The sequence below is a fragment of the Teleopsis dalmanni genome, chromosome 1 (assembly GCF_002237135.1).
Source record: "Teleopsis dalmanni isolate 2A chromosome 1, ASM223713v2, whole genome shotgun sequence".
In the NCBI taxonomy this organism is placed as follows: domain Eukaryota; kingdom Metazoa; phylum Arthropoda; class Insecta; order Diptera; family Diopsidae; genus Teleopsis; species Teleopsis dalmanni.
The window spans coordinates 198775149-198792508 of NC_051846.1; positions in this window are offsets into that span (position 1 = coordinate 198775149).

Consider the following 17360-nt stretch of genomic DNA (forward strand, 5'->3'; position numbering starts at 1 on the left):
TTATTCTTCTCTTTATAGTACTTTGACTTGAAGTTCCGAGAAAATCGTCTTCAGTTATTTTTAATATATTTTGGATTTAGAAAAAAAAAGTTGATGAAGAAAAAATTTAATTGCTTAATGCTAATTATCTCCTATCATAGACGAAATATTTAAATTAATTTAGGAATAAACAGAATAAATTGTATAATTATTTCTTGAAATTTTACTGAAGTGAAAATTTGCCTGAAGGGTAACTAATTCAACAAATACAAAATATTCCACAATATTCTGAAATATTTTTCTCTAAATAGTTTTTTACAATTTTTTTTAAATAATTTTTTCAATATTTTTTTAATAACTTTTTTTTAAAAACTTTTTTTTTAATAATATTTTTTTATTACTTCTCTTTCTAAATTCAGATATTGCTCCGCCGTCAAATTAATTACTTGAACATTAAATTCTAGGAATTTTATTAACTAAGTTTTTTTTTTATAACAATTTCTTTTTTAAATTTTGATATGGCAAATAAACTTGTAAATTTTATTATTTTAGTTATTGTGAAAAATTGTTGAAAGTAAAAAATAAACTAATAAATAAATCTGCTAATAAATGTATGTTAGAAACAATTGGAATAAATTTATATAAAAAAAAAATTATGGTGGAGAATATACAAAAATTGATTAGCAATTTTCTTGGAAGTTCCAGCTTAAATAGTTTATTTCATAATTTTGAAAAAAAAAATCATTCATATCAAAAACTTATAAAGTATTAGAAACGTAAAAAATGCACGTACACAATCATCTAAGGTGGTTCAATAAAAATAATATTGTTAAATATGATTACATACAATTTTTATTTTTAAATATTACATTATACATAGAATGTTTCTGAGAAAGAAAGGTGGGAAGTAAAATATTGTTAAAATTGGCGTCATATTTCCAGAGAACCAAATAAACGAGATACTTAGACTAACAGAGTGTGTACCTTCATGACCTGCACTTAAATGTTCTGGTCTGATATTGCTAAGAAGCTGTTAGGTCTTACTACCAACCTATACGTTATATATAAGACAGCAGATCTTAAATAAAATAAATCACTATTGGTAAGACACGCATAGTAACCGCCAGATTAAAGAACTGATTCTTACTTACAACCACGATAAGGCGTGTGTTTTCAGTATACTAGAGTTAAGGCTGCTCACAGGTTATCAGAACAATCTTGCTTTTGAGTCTTGATTTTAACAAGATAGAACTGTTCAAGGGGATAGTAGACTGCTACCTTTTAAGACACGTAAAACATTTAGTCATATTCTTTATGAATCTACGCCTTTGACTTCTCTTCCAGGGAAGAGAATACTGGGCTAGAAGTATCTATTCTCATTTGATATTGAAAAATTAACGACAGGAAACGTTTTGGAATTGCAATATCCTCTTTTATTCTATTGGTATTCTTGAGTTAAAACCATTAATTTTTCTTAATTCTAGTATTCCTATGTTTTTTCTTTGAATGACTGATGCAGATGTTTTCTCGCTGTTTTTCATTGATATCAATTATATGCCTGCAATAATGTGTCTGCTTTAATACTTTGCAAAGAAGGTCTACATAAGGTTTAATGGTTTACAAAAAAATATGTGTGACAAAGCGGACATCCTGATATAATGTATCTTATACATTTTTGATCAATTCTGGTCTCTTTACCAAATTTCTCGCTGTAATTGTTTTAATTGAAGGCAGTAATACTATTACAATCCCACCAAATCCATATACTCAGAAAAGTAATTTGGTTGATTTAAGTAGATTTTAACTAAATCTCAAGCCAAAATATTCTTACTAGACGCATCATGTTGGTTCAATCATACCACATATTGATTTTCATATCTCTTTTACCATATGAGCTAAAATTTCTCTAACAAAATGATCAAGTTAATTTAACTGGTACATAATATCATCTTTCTACTCCCCATATACCCCCATTTAGTTACGAGTATATCTGTGTCTTTATGTTATTGAATCGCTTCGATAATTAATCAATTATTCATGATTAATTTTTGTTTAATTAATCATGAAATTACTTTGTATATTCATAGTATTCTGATAGGAAACACCCGGCGCCTAAGCGCACTTGCACAAAGCTTTGCCATAAATAAATGCATTTATATGGAATAAAATTATAACAATTAAAAATTTTTTGATAAGGCATAGCTGTGAGTTCTATGCTTCTTTATATTTCAAATTAAAATTCAAATATTATAAAAACTATATACGTTTATATTTTTTTATATATTGTGTTCCAATGACATAATTCAGAATCGCGAAGGGAAGGGAGTAAAATTTTTGCAATTACATTTACGTTTAAAAAAATCATTTCTTGCACATTTTAAAATTAAATTGATTTTCTCAATCATTCTTTCTTCACACTTTTTAATTTAAATAGTTTCATTTGAATAGATTTTTTTTAGGGATTACAACTATTGTATGTGCAAACATTTCTTTTGTAAAATTAAAGGTAGACTCAATGTTATCAGCTCTTTTAAATAGTTTAGTATTTGTTGTTATTATTATATTGAGGCTAGTTGAGTCAGTGTCCTTAGGCACTTTTACTTTCTATTAACTGCGAGGTTTCTTCATAACCCCTCTCTACGCCTTGACTGGATTATTATCACATCAACAGACTAAGCAATAACTGACTTTAGATCTGCGTACCTCCCCGTGGAGCCTTTAACCATTCTAAGATTCGATATCTTGGTGTTGCTAAGTCTGTCAGGTTTTGTAAATAATATCAGGGCTCTATCCTTTATGTATTTTTTGATGGGATCAATCTGAGGATGTCTTTCATCCGAATGTACCATGGTATCTTGAAAAGTTGTTATTTATTACTATATTCATTATTATAAATAAAATAATATATTAGTGAAAAAACAAAATTAAATTTTAAAAATTAATTTAATTAATTTTTATTTATTAAGAAATAAATAGAATTATTTCTGTATTTTATTAATATTATTAACAATATTAATAATATATAACTTTATAACTATATTAGTTATTTCTATAATATTTGACTGCTTTAATGTTCCTTTAACAAATATAGGTCAATCTTAAATGTTTCTATACATATTGCTTCTATACATATTAAATGTTTATACATTTCTGGCAACATTTCTGAAATGTAGCGCCGACGATCTCAAATGTTATATAATATATATTTAAAGAAAGTGTAATAACTATAGACCGTATATAGCAAATGAAACGTTCTTAATTTACGATTAAATTCCTAAAGCTGCTCAACGGCTGCGTCATCATACGGTCATTGACGTGGAAGAAAAGTTTAATGACACATGGAAAGCTTACATTTAAAAAACTGTAAAAAGCCTCAAGTTTATAAAACTTTTTGTGCATCCTAAAATGCTGCAACAAAAATGGGGAAAAAATTAACGTAGGCAAACTTTATTATTTATGTGGTACCTAAACTGATGCAACGTTATTTAACACTTCGATGGATTTCATTTAAATAAAACAAATAAAAAATTTATTTAATAATTTTGCATTGGAAGAAACACCTTCAATGGGAGTGGTTTTGATAACAATTTATTACGACAACAAATAAAAATTTATATATTAAAGTAGCACATTCGAGTTTAAAATGAAATTTGGTATAAAAAAAAATTTGAACAATAATTTAATCAAATTATTGATTAATGTTAACTTCGACCTGGTTTCCTAGTAATTTATTAATCACTTTTAAACCTCATGAAGATGTCGTGAAGTGAAGACTAAATGTGTTTCACAAACTTATAAAAACATAATAAATAAATTGAGAAACATACATGACATAAAATTAATATATATCGTATATAATAAATATCAATTTATGTTATATTAAGGTTAAGTTAAAAGTATTTCCCCTGTTTGTTGATATTATGCCACTGTTTTATGATAATTTTGCTTAAAATTATTCACTGATTTGCACAATTTGAAGAAGTCTAATGAATTAAAAAGGCTAGTACTTTTTACATAAGCAATTAAACCATTTCGAAAATTATTAAAACGATTTAAATCGAATTGTCTAAATGTAAGATAGCCTTCGAAGGTACTCTATGTTATTATGTCAAGTATGTCAATTAGTATTTCAAAATTTTACATATAAATTTTGAAATATAAATCTGCAATAAAATATATTCATTGAAACTATTCAAAGGTATAGTTGAGAACAAATATTTGCATAAACTTTTCTGACTTTCTTTTTAATTTTTGTGTATTGACTGTGAGAATAAAAATATTGTTTCTATTGTTAAATAGAAATAAAAATAAATTAAATGGTTTCATATTAGACTAAATTCATATCAACAATCATATTAAGTCTATTACATAAATCCGAGACGTATTGGGATTAACTGCAATATTAAGAGCAATATAAGATATGTTATAAATAAAAGGAGCGGAATCGTTGCCTGTAAACATAGAATCTAACTGTGGCCTAAAAAAAAAGTAACAATTGACAACTCATTAGACAAGAGAGGAAACAAGAGAGGAAAACAAAAAACAAAATGACAGGCTTACCAACACAGGTAACTGGCTTTCGAATCTCAGAATAGTTACAGGCTCTTCGGGGAGGTATGCAAATCTGAAGTCAATTATTGCTTAGTCTGAGGAAGTGATAAACAATAATCCACTCAAGGTGTAGAGAGGGGTCATGAAGAAACCCCGCAGATAACAGAGAGTAAAAGTGCTTTCGCACTTATCAGCTTCGACATTCAATATTTCTTAGATGAAAGCATTCCGTTTTGTGTTCATTAGCATTAGTGTCCTTTTGTTAGACATCTACAAATGGTTTGCATCAATTCTGTGAAGTTGTGTTTATCTTAGAGATTGAAATTCTTATTATCTTCCTTATCCGGGTGTAAAGTACTAAGCAATGCTTTTACGATACTTAAACATAAGAGAATATTCTGTCTCCACAAAATCCAATGAAATACAATAACAATAAATGTCTTCCTTGGTCCAACTGTTGTTTTAGGTGATCAAATAAACGTATTCCTTGTTCCATGATTTTGACTGTTGCCTTACGTGATTAAATAATTATATTCCATGTACTATGATTCCAAGTATTGCTTTATGTGAGCATGTAAAGTCTTGATTATTGGAAGAAATGTTTCTATATCAAATTCTTACTTAGCATTTTCTGTACATATAGTCTCCGATAGTCTTATCAAAAGAGTTATATTTGTGCTTTAAAATCGTTTGTTGCAGTAATAAACTTTATAGTCCGCATATGAATTCTTTTCTTTCACAATCGATGCAAATTGATCGTAATAATAACTGGCAAAAGTTGAAAAAAAAAATGTTCAATTATAGGTTGTCCTGCTATTGTTCTAAAAGGAAGGTCATATAATAATTCTTATGACTGAGAAATATAACTTTATATATACAGGTATATATTTTCAATATATTCTGAAAGATATGTTCTCAAAACCTTAGATGTATCCAGAATAATAAAATTGTCCAATTAATCTAGGGTTTCCGCATCATTTCCTATTTCTTCTGGTTGATTGGGTTTTCTGTAAATTGGAATTAAAGTTTAAGAAATATTAATAATACTCATGAGACTTTCAAAATTGTCAGAACACTGATATTATCAACACGAGCAGATCATCTTATTTTAGAATAGAATATTATAATTGTTTATACCTTCGATGAACTTAAAAAAAATATTGGATATAATTAGATATAATATTGGATAAATCAGAAACTGGTTTAAATTAATTACTCTAAGAAAATAAATAATGTAAAACAATGTTGGCAATTCTATGATGAAATGCAAAGTTAGTGAGTGTAGAGTGTGGATGCGTCGTTTATGATTATATATCTCTCCTTTTCTAAAAACAAATTTCATGCACATAGTACTGCTTTTGAAGCGTATTCAATCATCCAATCTGCACCGCATAGAAAAAATATTGCAAACCCACATTTTCTTTTATTCATATTTAAAGATCAGAAGATCGTTGCCCAGTCCGTGGCAGTCGTTTATTGAAAAACCAAGAATTTCGTTCCATTTTCAAGAAGTTAAAAATGGAACGTACTATATATTAAAAATTCTGTTATTTCATAGTGAAAAGTTGCTCAAATCTTTCAATAGCCCTTCTTTAAATCTTTCTAAATATTCTGTACAAGTATGAAAAAAATCTATTTATAGGTTTATAATATTTTTAAATATAATGACATTTCATATTATATTATAAGCGCAGTATTACCTTTGGGTATGATTATCCAGCTTTTGATATTCTTTACATTTATGCCTTTAGTTTGTTATGTATTTTGTCCATTAGTACTTACTGCTGTCCTACTCTCCTAAGTGGGGCATAGAGCCTAGGAAAAGTAGGAGCTCTGCTTTATTTTAATTTCATTGTAAACATTTACAAAATCCTATTCTCCATTCTAACTATTTTCACTCTTAAATAATGTCACATTCAAATCGATAACTAAATAAAAATATCAGATATCAGATAAGATAATCAGATAAGATAAAAGTAAGGATCAAAGCTTACCTGCAGAACAGAAACCATCACTTTCAATAGTCCGAATTGGAGTTCCACCTGCCCTTTGCAAGTAAGCTGTTATATGGGTAACCTTGTAGGCTTTCTCTACCTTTATTCCTCTTGTTAAAAGTACGATTTTTCACTTATAGGTGTTCTCTATCCTCATTTCTCTTATTATAAATGCGAAATTAAGTTAGTTTTTTGGGTTTTCTTGTAAAAATATGTAATGAATGCCACACGAAGAAATCAATCCAAAACTATTTATAAAATTAATTAATCTTTCTTAACATATTTTGATTAAAATTTTGATTTTCGATTTATAGTTTCCAAAATTTAATCGAGTGAAAAACCAAAATTGGACTGGAAATTACAAGTCAATTAATTTAACTGAATAATTTTGATATCTATTGTCTATGCTAAGCGATCCTCATTAATAGAAATAGAGACAATAGAGCTTTAAACGGTCTTCCATTGAAATTCTGCGGAAAGACTATCAATCCAAAGGCGCTTAGCAAAAAAACCAGTTAAATATGAATTTTTTTCAGCTTTATCGTATGAGATCTTCAGCTTTGTTCTTGCCAAAATGCTAAACCAAATTTTAGCTATTTTCGTCTTTGTTTGAAATGGAAAATATAATAGAGCTTCTGAGGGGATCCCCATCACATTGCATACATAGTAAATGAACAATTGATTTTTTCTTTGATTTGTGCTTCATTGGACGCTTCATCGATGATTGTTTGTTGAATATTATTTGCATAATTATTATATAAATAATTAAGCAAGTTTCTATTGGGCTTGCTTAACTGCTTAAATGGTTGATGCGATAGCGAGGAGGTCTTAAAACTGAACTAGACATTAATTATTGTTGTTAAATAATTAATTTACATAAGAAAACCCTCTTGTTTAATTGAGACATGTCGAAAGCTACTACATTTCACACTTTCGGTCTCTGCTAAATTTAATCGGCAATTAATCACGTCGACTTGCCAAATATGCAAATCTGCTGTGAATTGTGATTCGCTTTAATCAATTCATAATTCGAAGTGATTAATGACGGGGAAGCAGAGATGGTAGAGGCAAATGTGGGCTCGTGTTTTTGGCGATTTCTCAGCTGATGTCGAGACGAATTGAAACTGGACTTAGCACTTGACTCTGATCAGCAATGGTGAATGATAAAAGCAATTGGTATTTCCGTACTGACTTCTTGATTGCTTAAATATTTATTTCTTTTTATCTCTTTTTTTTTTGATTTTTTTGTGTTGTGTACTTACCAAAACTTTTTGTGTACTTTATATTTAAATTTATATGTAAGTATTTGCGACGATGCACATAACTAAATTGATATACAATTTTATGCAATAAGTTAACCTACACACAAATGCATGTTAGCAGCTTGCGTGGGTGATTCAACTTACACCCTACATGACATACTAAATTCTATTTATAATCCTAATATATTCGTTTAGGAAATTTAGGTATCAGACACGATTGCTTGAGTGGATTAGGAAGTTATATAGACGTACCTGTTGATGTTTTTTGGCTTATAGATTTACTATAGATTTTAGAGTATATATTAATATATAGAATATATGTACCTATATATATATATATATAAACTTATGTATTGCTAACTTTTTTGTGAGACAAAAAAAAATCTTAAACATTTATTGTGCTTTCAATGTCCTCTCATACTTAGTTAACTTTTTTCACTTACCTTCTTATATTGGTAAGAACAGTATAATCTAGCCCATTATTTTTCAAGCTAGAACGAATTTAGAATGAGGATTATATTCATTATATTTTATAAGGAGTGGTACCAATATTTACTCAAAAAAATTTTATCATGAAAAAATGCAAAATAATATTTTAATGACCAGTATTGAGAACTGCGCAGACTGGCGGTTGAAAGTATAATCTCAATGTAGCTATAGATATTCTGTTTATTATTTGATCGAACAATTTAAGTAAATTTATGTTTAGTTTCATATAAATAGTATAAAATTATATAGATAATTGAATTTTTTGTATACAATAATCAGGATAAAATTATGAAAATCCGGATAATTATGCTCTAAGGGTAGTCCGGATTACCAAAATGTTAGATTTATTGAGTGTTCGGATTATCGGGAGAATATTATATAAATCAAATACCTAATACATTAGCAATGAAAGTCTCAAAAAATGTATATACATAATTAGGTTTTATGAAGCAGTTTAATTTATTAAGATTTTATCATCGCATCTTAAAAAATTTTTTTATTTCTTTTGTACTTCAATAAAACACACTTTATTCTGAGTAATATTGAGAAGATGCAATAATTATTCGTTTAATGACACCAAAATAATTTAAAAGAGTTTTCCAGGAATTTTTTATTTAAACTGAGAATATTTAAATCATTTAATTAGAGTAAGTCATATTATAAATTATACTCATAAAGGTTTCTGATCTTTAATGTGTTGTGCTTTAAAATCTCCATATTATTTCAAAAAAAATTATATTATATTAGTAGACAAAGTTTCTTGTATTAATTCAGAGATCATTATTTAAGTCGCACACAATTACAGGAGTGGTTTTAAGGGGCTGCATCGCTTACCTTACACCTTTCGAAATTAAACAATATCTGCCATTCAAAAATCGTACAGTGCAGAAAGGAATCGATGGGGTATACTTATAGTCGATGAGCTATTCTACAATACGTTGAAAGATTGTATACTGATAATTTGAATCAAAGTGTTACTTTACCAGTCACAGCTAGCGTTAAAAGATCATATCTACCATATTAATCCGACGGACTAACCTAGTTATAATGGCTAACGTTAAATAATCATATTCTGTCGAAATTGAACGAAGGATTACTCTACTACCCACAATAGCTAGAGTGCAAATATTATGCTTTGTCTTAATAAATCGATGAGGTAGTCTTCCAGTCACGACGGTAATCATGGAAATATCGTGTTTTAACGAAATGAATCGTCGAAGTACTAGTAACGACGACATGTATTATGAGATCGTTGTATCATATGGAAAGAATAAAATTATAACTATAAAATATGATCGCGATGCTATAATTTTGGCTACTAATATATTTCTGTCCATCTGGTTGAAGGTCAGGTATCGGGATAGTTAATACTTTATTAGTAGTGCCCTTTTCAATTATTGGACTCATGTTGTATCTGACTAATTTGGATTGAATGGTTCAGATTTGTCAAGATTGGTAGCCTTATTAAATATGAGATTTTGTTTACCTCTGGCTAACATACACGCCGAGATTTCTAGAAACGGTACAGAAATACCCAGATTTTATAGCTGATTGCTTTTGTCTTGATCGCTTATCATATCTCTGTCATATCGAAAACTCTTCACATACTCGAATATTATTTTATTGCTATTATCGTCAAATCCATCATGACCAAGTATCCAAATAAGTTATACTTTATTTATATAAGCCTTTTCTAATAAGACTTTCCTGTTGCTTCTGATCAATTTGGTGTTAGTTGTCTAGGAAGATTTCATAGCTGCTTGAGATTCTCATAGTTTATTATGGTGCTTCATTCATATCTGAAAATCTGTTAATTTTTTGTGCTAATAGCCCATAATATTGGGTTATTAGCTATTTTCATAAAAACATCAATGTACGAGTATTATGATGACACCAGGTAAGTTCGTTTGTGACTCATATCTCATTAAATGATTCAGTTTTACAATATTATGAATTAATCGATTAGATAAAAAATTAAACTAATTAATCTATTTGTTTAAAAACATTTATTAGTAAATTTAATATGAAAAACAAAAACTTCTTTAAATTTATAGTAAACAATAATATTTTGTTGAAAACAACATTTAATTGCTTATTTTTCGTTTCAAATGGCACGAGTTACTTACATGATCTTGCGTTACAAAATGTATTTGTTTTGTGCAGTTGACGATATATTTGTAGATTTCCTTTAAAAAAATAATACGAGATTAAAATAGTTTTTTTTATATTTACTTTTTCCACCTAAAATCAGTTATCAGCTATAACCCATAACACAAAGTAGAAATAAATCAATTGTTTTTGAAAACAGCATTTTCTAAAATGGCAGTGATGTACTTGGGTGAAGAAAAGAGGTGAAAAAATTCTTAAATTCAAACCAAAAGTTTTTAAATTTAATATATATTTTTTCATCTTTTTAACAATATATTCTTTCAGTACTGAAGACAAAACGTACAAATAATCTTGAATCATAAACTATGGTCCATATATAATAAGTTTTGAAGCTCCTGCTCTTAGAAGACAATGGCTTCACCAGTGATACAACTCTGTTATGCCTCCATTCGAACTGTGGGAAAAATTATGTTAAAATGTATTAAGAGTCTAAGTAAACAGTGTTGTAAAGTAAGGTTTTACACCATAGATCTATTCTGGTCATGGTGCTACTTTGTCCCTAATAATAAAACAATTAATTAATTTATTTATCGTCTTCAATATTTATATATATAAAATATATTATATTTCTATCCCTTTAATGAAATTCCATCTGCGAGCATTTCACGCACAGTTGGTGTTAATATTTTTTTGTCAACTCATCGAAAAATAATCTTAGGATGAACATGTGCGGTTAGTTTTTAACCTTTCAGATTAATTATTAAATATTTGTAAATAAATTATTGTGATGAGTGCAAATATACAATATTCCAGTTGTTTACATTCTGTTTTCTAGTTTTTTTTAGTTTAACCTCAGAACTTACAAGATAGGCACATGTTATTAAAAAAGTCATAGTCGCCATGATGTCTGGTCATTATGTCTCTGAATTCTAAGCTGTAGACAAAAATGAAATGTTATTTACAGCACCAAAGTAATGTTATTTTATTGAAAAATAGCGCTGTTATCAATACAGAAATACTATATATATTATATATTTAAGTTTACATTATTGATTTATTTATTCGTTCTGTAAACGCAAACACGTACAGATGTAATTGTCATAATCCGTATGGAAGGTGGATAATGTTTATAATCATTTTATGGTCGGATCTTTTAATAGTAATAGAGAAATTGCATTTTGCACAGATCCAATATGTTATATATATATATAATCCGCAATGTAATTTAAAGAAATTTCGATTAATCTATCTATTTGTCTAATCTATTAGTCTTAAACAGATCCGAAATAATGTCTTCATAAATAAACTTTTGTTTATTCAAATAATTTAGAATAACTTTTAGACAACTGTTATAAATGATATATCTAGCTACCATCTTATATAAAAGTAGAAATAGTCGAGATTTAGATTGTTGGAGTTTATCAGTCAGTAATAGCAGTGAGTGGCGGCTGTTATTCTATAAAATCTAATACCTTCTCTTAAGGCCCTTTAAGGTCAAGAAGCTTATTAAAATATTTAAGCAACTGCTGTATAAGACAATAGTACTATTAGCAGTCTCGTATCGATCTAAGATTTGAATGCTTAGCAGAAACACTTTAAACTTTTAGTGGTGCAAATTTTATACGAGAAAATTTATGTACCAGAAAATTTATAAGGGAAATAGTTGATCCTTTATATGAAAAGTTACGATTTCGTTACGCTACAATCTGGAAATGTATAATATATATATATAACACATAATAATTATGTAATAATCACATAAAAAGTACTGGGTGGACTCCGGCAGGTGGATCCTTCCTGCCTTAAAAAAGCTAATTTATATGGAGAATAGCTGGTTTCATATGAAACATATAGTCGCATATGTGAAAAACGATCATTTTGGAGCTGTACGTAAGGCTGATATACTCACAAAAATAAAGTTCGTCGAGATGCGGTAGGCTGATTTCTATAAAAAATAGTTAACCTCATATGTGGAAAAATTATTATTCCGGCAACAACCACGAGGTATACGTAAAGCTGATATAATCACAAAAATAAAGCTCAGTGGACTTCGATGGGCCGATCATTTAGCTGGTATAAGCGAATATACATAAGTATGCTCGGACAGTTTCTATGGTAAAGAATAGAGGGGGAGACTATAACTGTTTCATGGCAGTTAAATGGCATAAAATAGGATACTTGGAACTTAGTGGTGTAGAACTACATATCAACGGCCTACAAACAGTTCCGATGGAGAATCTTGTTAAAGAAAGTAAAAGCTGGATCCCCATTGTGGAGCCGATTATGTTGAAAGTATTAAGCCATTTGAAGAAGAATCACTGGATACATGGATGTTTTTTGATATATGGATGAAAAAATACAGTAAATGAAATAATAGACTGTTAGGAACAATATAAGTAAAAGAGCTTTTTAAAACTAAATAAATCTTAAACAAAACTAATATAGGTAGAAATACTACATATACATGTCTTTTTTATAGAAAGTACTATATCATAAAACGCTTCTGTTATCCTTAAAGAGGAGATTTGTTTTTACTAATGGTAAGAGAATTAACAAAATGCACTTTTATATATTGTATTGCTTTGCATATACTATGAATATCTTATATTAAGATGAACTAAGAATAATATGAACTGGGCAGTCTTTTATCATGGTCCACCCAGTTTTATACTACTAAAAAAATTGAATAACTGCTGTGGGCTTAGGTTTATTCGTAAGTATTGTAAATTCTAGAATTTAGATGATTGTTTGTCTAGCTGCAAAAGAACATATGCGCGTAATATATACTTTGTTGTTTCCTGATACTGAAGATCAGGGAATCTTATTATGATTTTTATTCATTTTTTTTCTTTTTAATATTAAATACTTTAAAATTCTTCTAACCGATACCGACTTTATAGGTTTAAATCTATATTTGATAAATAAATTTAGACAATAGTTTTTTAAGTTTGCTGATACTAGCAAACTGGTTTTTTGGTTTATGATTAACATTAATGAAATAATTATTTAAGATAATGGTTTTCCAATACATGTCATTTTGACCAGGTTTTTTGTGGATCCAATCAAAGTTTTTACAAACTTGCGGTTTTTTCAATGTTTGTTGTTTTATAAACAATTGAAAACTTATTTTATTTTGTTTATAAATGTTTTTTATTGAATTGTTTTTGAGTTATTGAATAATTATAAAAATAATTGATTTATGTTAGGAAATGCCTGCATACAAATAAGGTGGAATCTCTTACTTTTAGTGCCAGTACTGATTTATATTGAATATAAATATTTGCTTTTATAAGGTTTAAGTGTTGTTAGCTGGTACTTTAGTTGTTGTTTGTTTTAATATATATATTTTATGTAAGTTGAGTACTAACAACATGCGTAAGTGAAATGAAGGGGTTTACTTTGTAATTATATTTATTAAATTGTGCAGAATTTCTTTTTTTATTTATTGTAAAAAAACATTTTAAAGATAATTGATGTGATTTAATGAAAATCCCAACATCAGTAAAAGTAGTTTATACTCGTGTCACTTTTTGAACTTATTATGATCTCATTTAGATGCATGCGACATGAATCAGTTTTGGTTTTAACATAAATCTATCGATTAAGTTTAAAAAATATGTGTTAAAATTTCGCAAATAAATGATTCAGTTGGTGAATTGGTTTATTTACAAATAATTTTTTATTCTGAAAATAAAGATAAACAATAACAAAAACAAATACTCCTTGGCTGTGCTGTTACAGCACTTCACGCCGCTGTAAAAACGTTCGCCATAGAAAGCAGTTCGTTTCCCACTGACGTCACAAATAATTGCTGCATGCGCTCTTCTGAAGAATTACGAGTGTAGATTAAAATGCATAATGCATGCCTTCGAAATGAGTAATCCAAAGGTAAAAACTGTCACGATTAAATTTCAAAACAAAAACAAATTGTCATATATTGAATATGTTAAAAACGCGAAAACCGCAAAACGTTATTTAAAACCAAATTAAAAAGGCCAAAACTGATTTCTTCAACTCAGCACTAAAAATCTGAAGCGAAATATTTTGGGTTTCAATTGCAAGTCTCTGGTGAGGTTGTACTGGGTTTTGTGCCTTTCCCAGTGGCTTTGTTATTGGTTCACGTAATAATAACACCTGCGCAAACAAAAAAAAGTTGTAATTTGTTTATCACATGAAGTTTGTTACATTTTGATAATTTAGAATTTTTTAATATTTAAGCAAACATTTGCAGTTACTCTCGCATTAAAATCATTTTTTTATTGTACGAACTGTCCATGCAACGATGGAGTGATCAGTTTACTAGTCGCAGTTAAATACTTTGCTTTTAGCTCAAACTATTTTTATTGAGGTAATTGAGTAATTATATTCTTCTTAGAACTATTCCGATTTAGTATTAAGAATTTTAATAAATATTTAACCAAGTTTAAAAGAAATTAAATTTTTAAATATATTTTTTAATTTAAACATAACATAATCACAATCTGTTCTATAGGTGAGCACAAGTAAATACGATTAAAAATATTAAAAAAGAATAATTTGGCAATTAAAATTAAAAATTAAAATATAATTAATTAATTCAATTATTCAACAACAATTTTATAATTTCGTTCTAATATAAACACAGCAAGTGTGTGAAAGTTTATTAACAATCACACCAAATCAACAAAACGCCAAAAAAATGTGCGAACATAAACATAAAGTACGGCTTTGGGTCAGTTGGTTAAAGAGCGCTGACTCTGAGCTTCAAATTTGGCAGGACACGAGTTCGATTCCTAGTACTTGCAGTCTCAAAAAATTATTTACAAATAATTAAATACAAGAATTATTTTCAAGACAATTGATTATGGGTATTTGGCAATACCCGAAGCACCTGTATGATCAGCCAAAAATTCAATTAATTAAAATAATATACAAATAATTTTTGTTGTTGTAGTTCACTACTGTTAGAAACTTCTTTAAAAATATTAAAGTTAAAACATATAAAAACTATCCATCCAACTCCCAATATCTTCCATTGAAGGCCCTATGCTCTAATGGGAGATATAGGAATTAATTATGATGATGATGAATCCAACAGACAATTTCCAAAACCATGTCGTGTTATGTTCTGAAATATAGAAATACAATTATTATCATTCTTTATATTTTTTATTATCTGTAACTTTTAATTACAACTAACATTAACGGTTGTTCGGTCTAACAAAAATAGAAATGTTTGATAAGCTACTAATGAAATTAACCTCACCTTGATTTAGGTTACCACTGAAGTTGATTCACCATACAAAAAATCTTCATGTAAATGGACTCACTATTATTGCATGCTATCTTATTGATTAAAATTATGATTTTAGACGAGAAGTTAATAAATTTCTGCAACAGATGAAGTTAATAAGTTTCTTACACAAACGAAGTGTTTGATTTCTTTTAAGTCTTTTTATAATACTCTGGATGTTTTAAATCTTTTTGTTCCTTAACTATTGTTTGGTTTTAAGTTAAGCTATTATAATAAGAACGAAAGTTTTCCACCAATTTTACTTGACTTAAATACAAAAATTACATAAATTGATAATGAATGTAGCTACTCATTAATAACCTACATTTTATTCCATTACATTAGATTCCTCCTAAGTTTGGGAAAAGAATAGGACATTTTATTACCAATCAGATGCATTAATGATCGAAAATTTTAGATTGCATACTGAAGATATCCTGAATGTCTGAATGTCTGAATTTGAGTTTAGTTTAGCTTAGTGATGTAACATTGACCGTGATCTATAGTAGTTGGATTCAGTCTAGTTCCATAAGACTAACTTTCTTCCAAGAATTATGTTTAAAGTTCTTGATTTGAAGTATGTGGACAATGCCACCTTTAACTAGGCTGTTTTGGCAAAATTCGACCTGTAAACCTTTTGTAGAAAATGTTCGCAAATTAACTCTTGCCTGTAGTTAGCAACAACAGGAATTGATTAGAACGGTATTATCTCAGAGTCTTGACAGCTTATTAACTTGCGAGCTTTTTACTATATTGTGAACTTAGACTTTAATTTGATTTTAAAATGTAGCCATTGTGTTAACATTAAGTTTGTGATGAAATATGCTCGCAAACTGAGTTTAAAGAAAGCAGACGAATTGCATTAAAATTGGCAGGAAAAACAATATTGCATCCAAAATCTATATGACTATGTCATATATACTATGTCATATTAAAATAAAAATTTTATAAATAATTAATATATAATGTTAAAAAAAATCTAATTAAAATATTTTTTCTTTTAGGAATTCAAAAAGACTAAGTTGGAAGTTTCTAAGGTAAGTAATACATGCTCTTTAAATATATATTACAACAATTACATATTCTGACACAACTGAAGCATTCCAAGTACTTCCATGAGTTTACCATAGTTCTCAATAAATCATAAACAAAGATAATAAACAGATTTATTAATAAATTTTAACAGATAAAGATAAATCATAACAAATATAATAAGATGATTGGAGATATTTGGAGTCTTTGCTAGTCAAAGTCCTCTCCCAAAAATTCTACAAAAATTCAGTAAAAAATAAAAAATAAAACTGTCAAATTGTTGCTATTGTTTCCCCACTTCGCACCGTACTTCTCTCAACGGCACTACTGTTACTTCAAATGTTCTTCATGTCACTTCACGTGTTTCTGTCTAAATTGTTTAAAATTGTGTTTTACTTTTATTAATTGACGGAATAAATTATATTTAAGTTTTTTAATTAATTGTTTTGTTTTTTGTCAATACGTGTTATTAAAATTTAAACTGTGATATGAAAGTAAATCGTTCAGAATTTCGAACAGAACTCATTGATAAAAATGCTAAATAATATTAAACAATTTGTTTGTTAAGAAAAAAAAATTAATTTCGTTTTTAAAATTTGTTAAAATATTTTTTTGGCAGTAAATTTTGTCTATAAGTTGTTTTTGTGTAGTCGTAATATAGTCAAACTATAT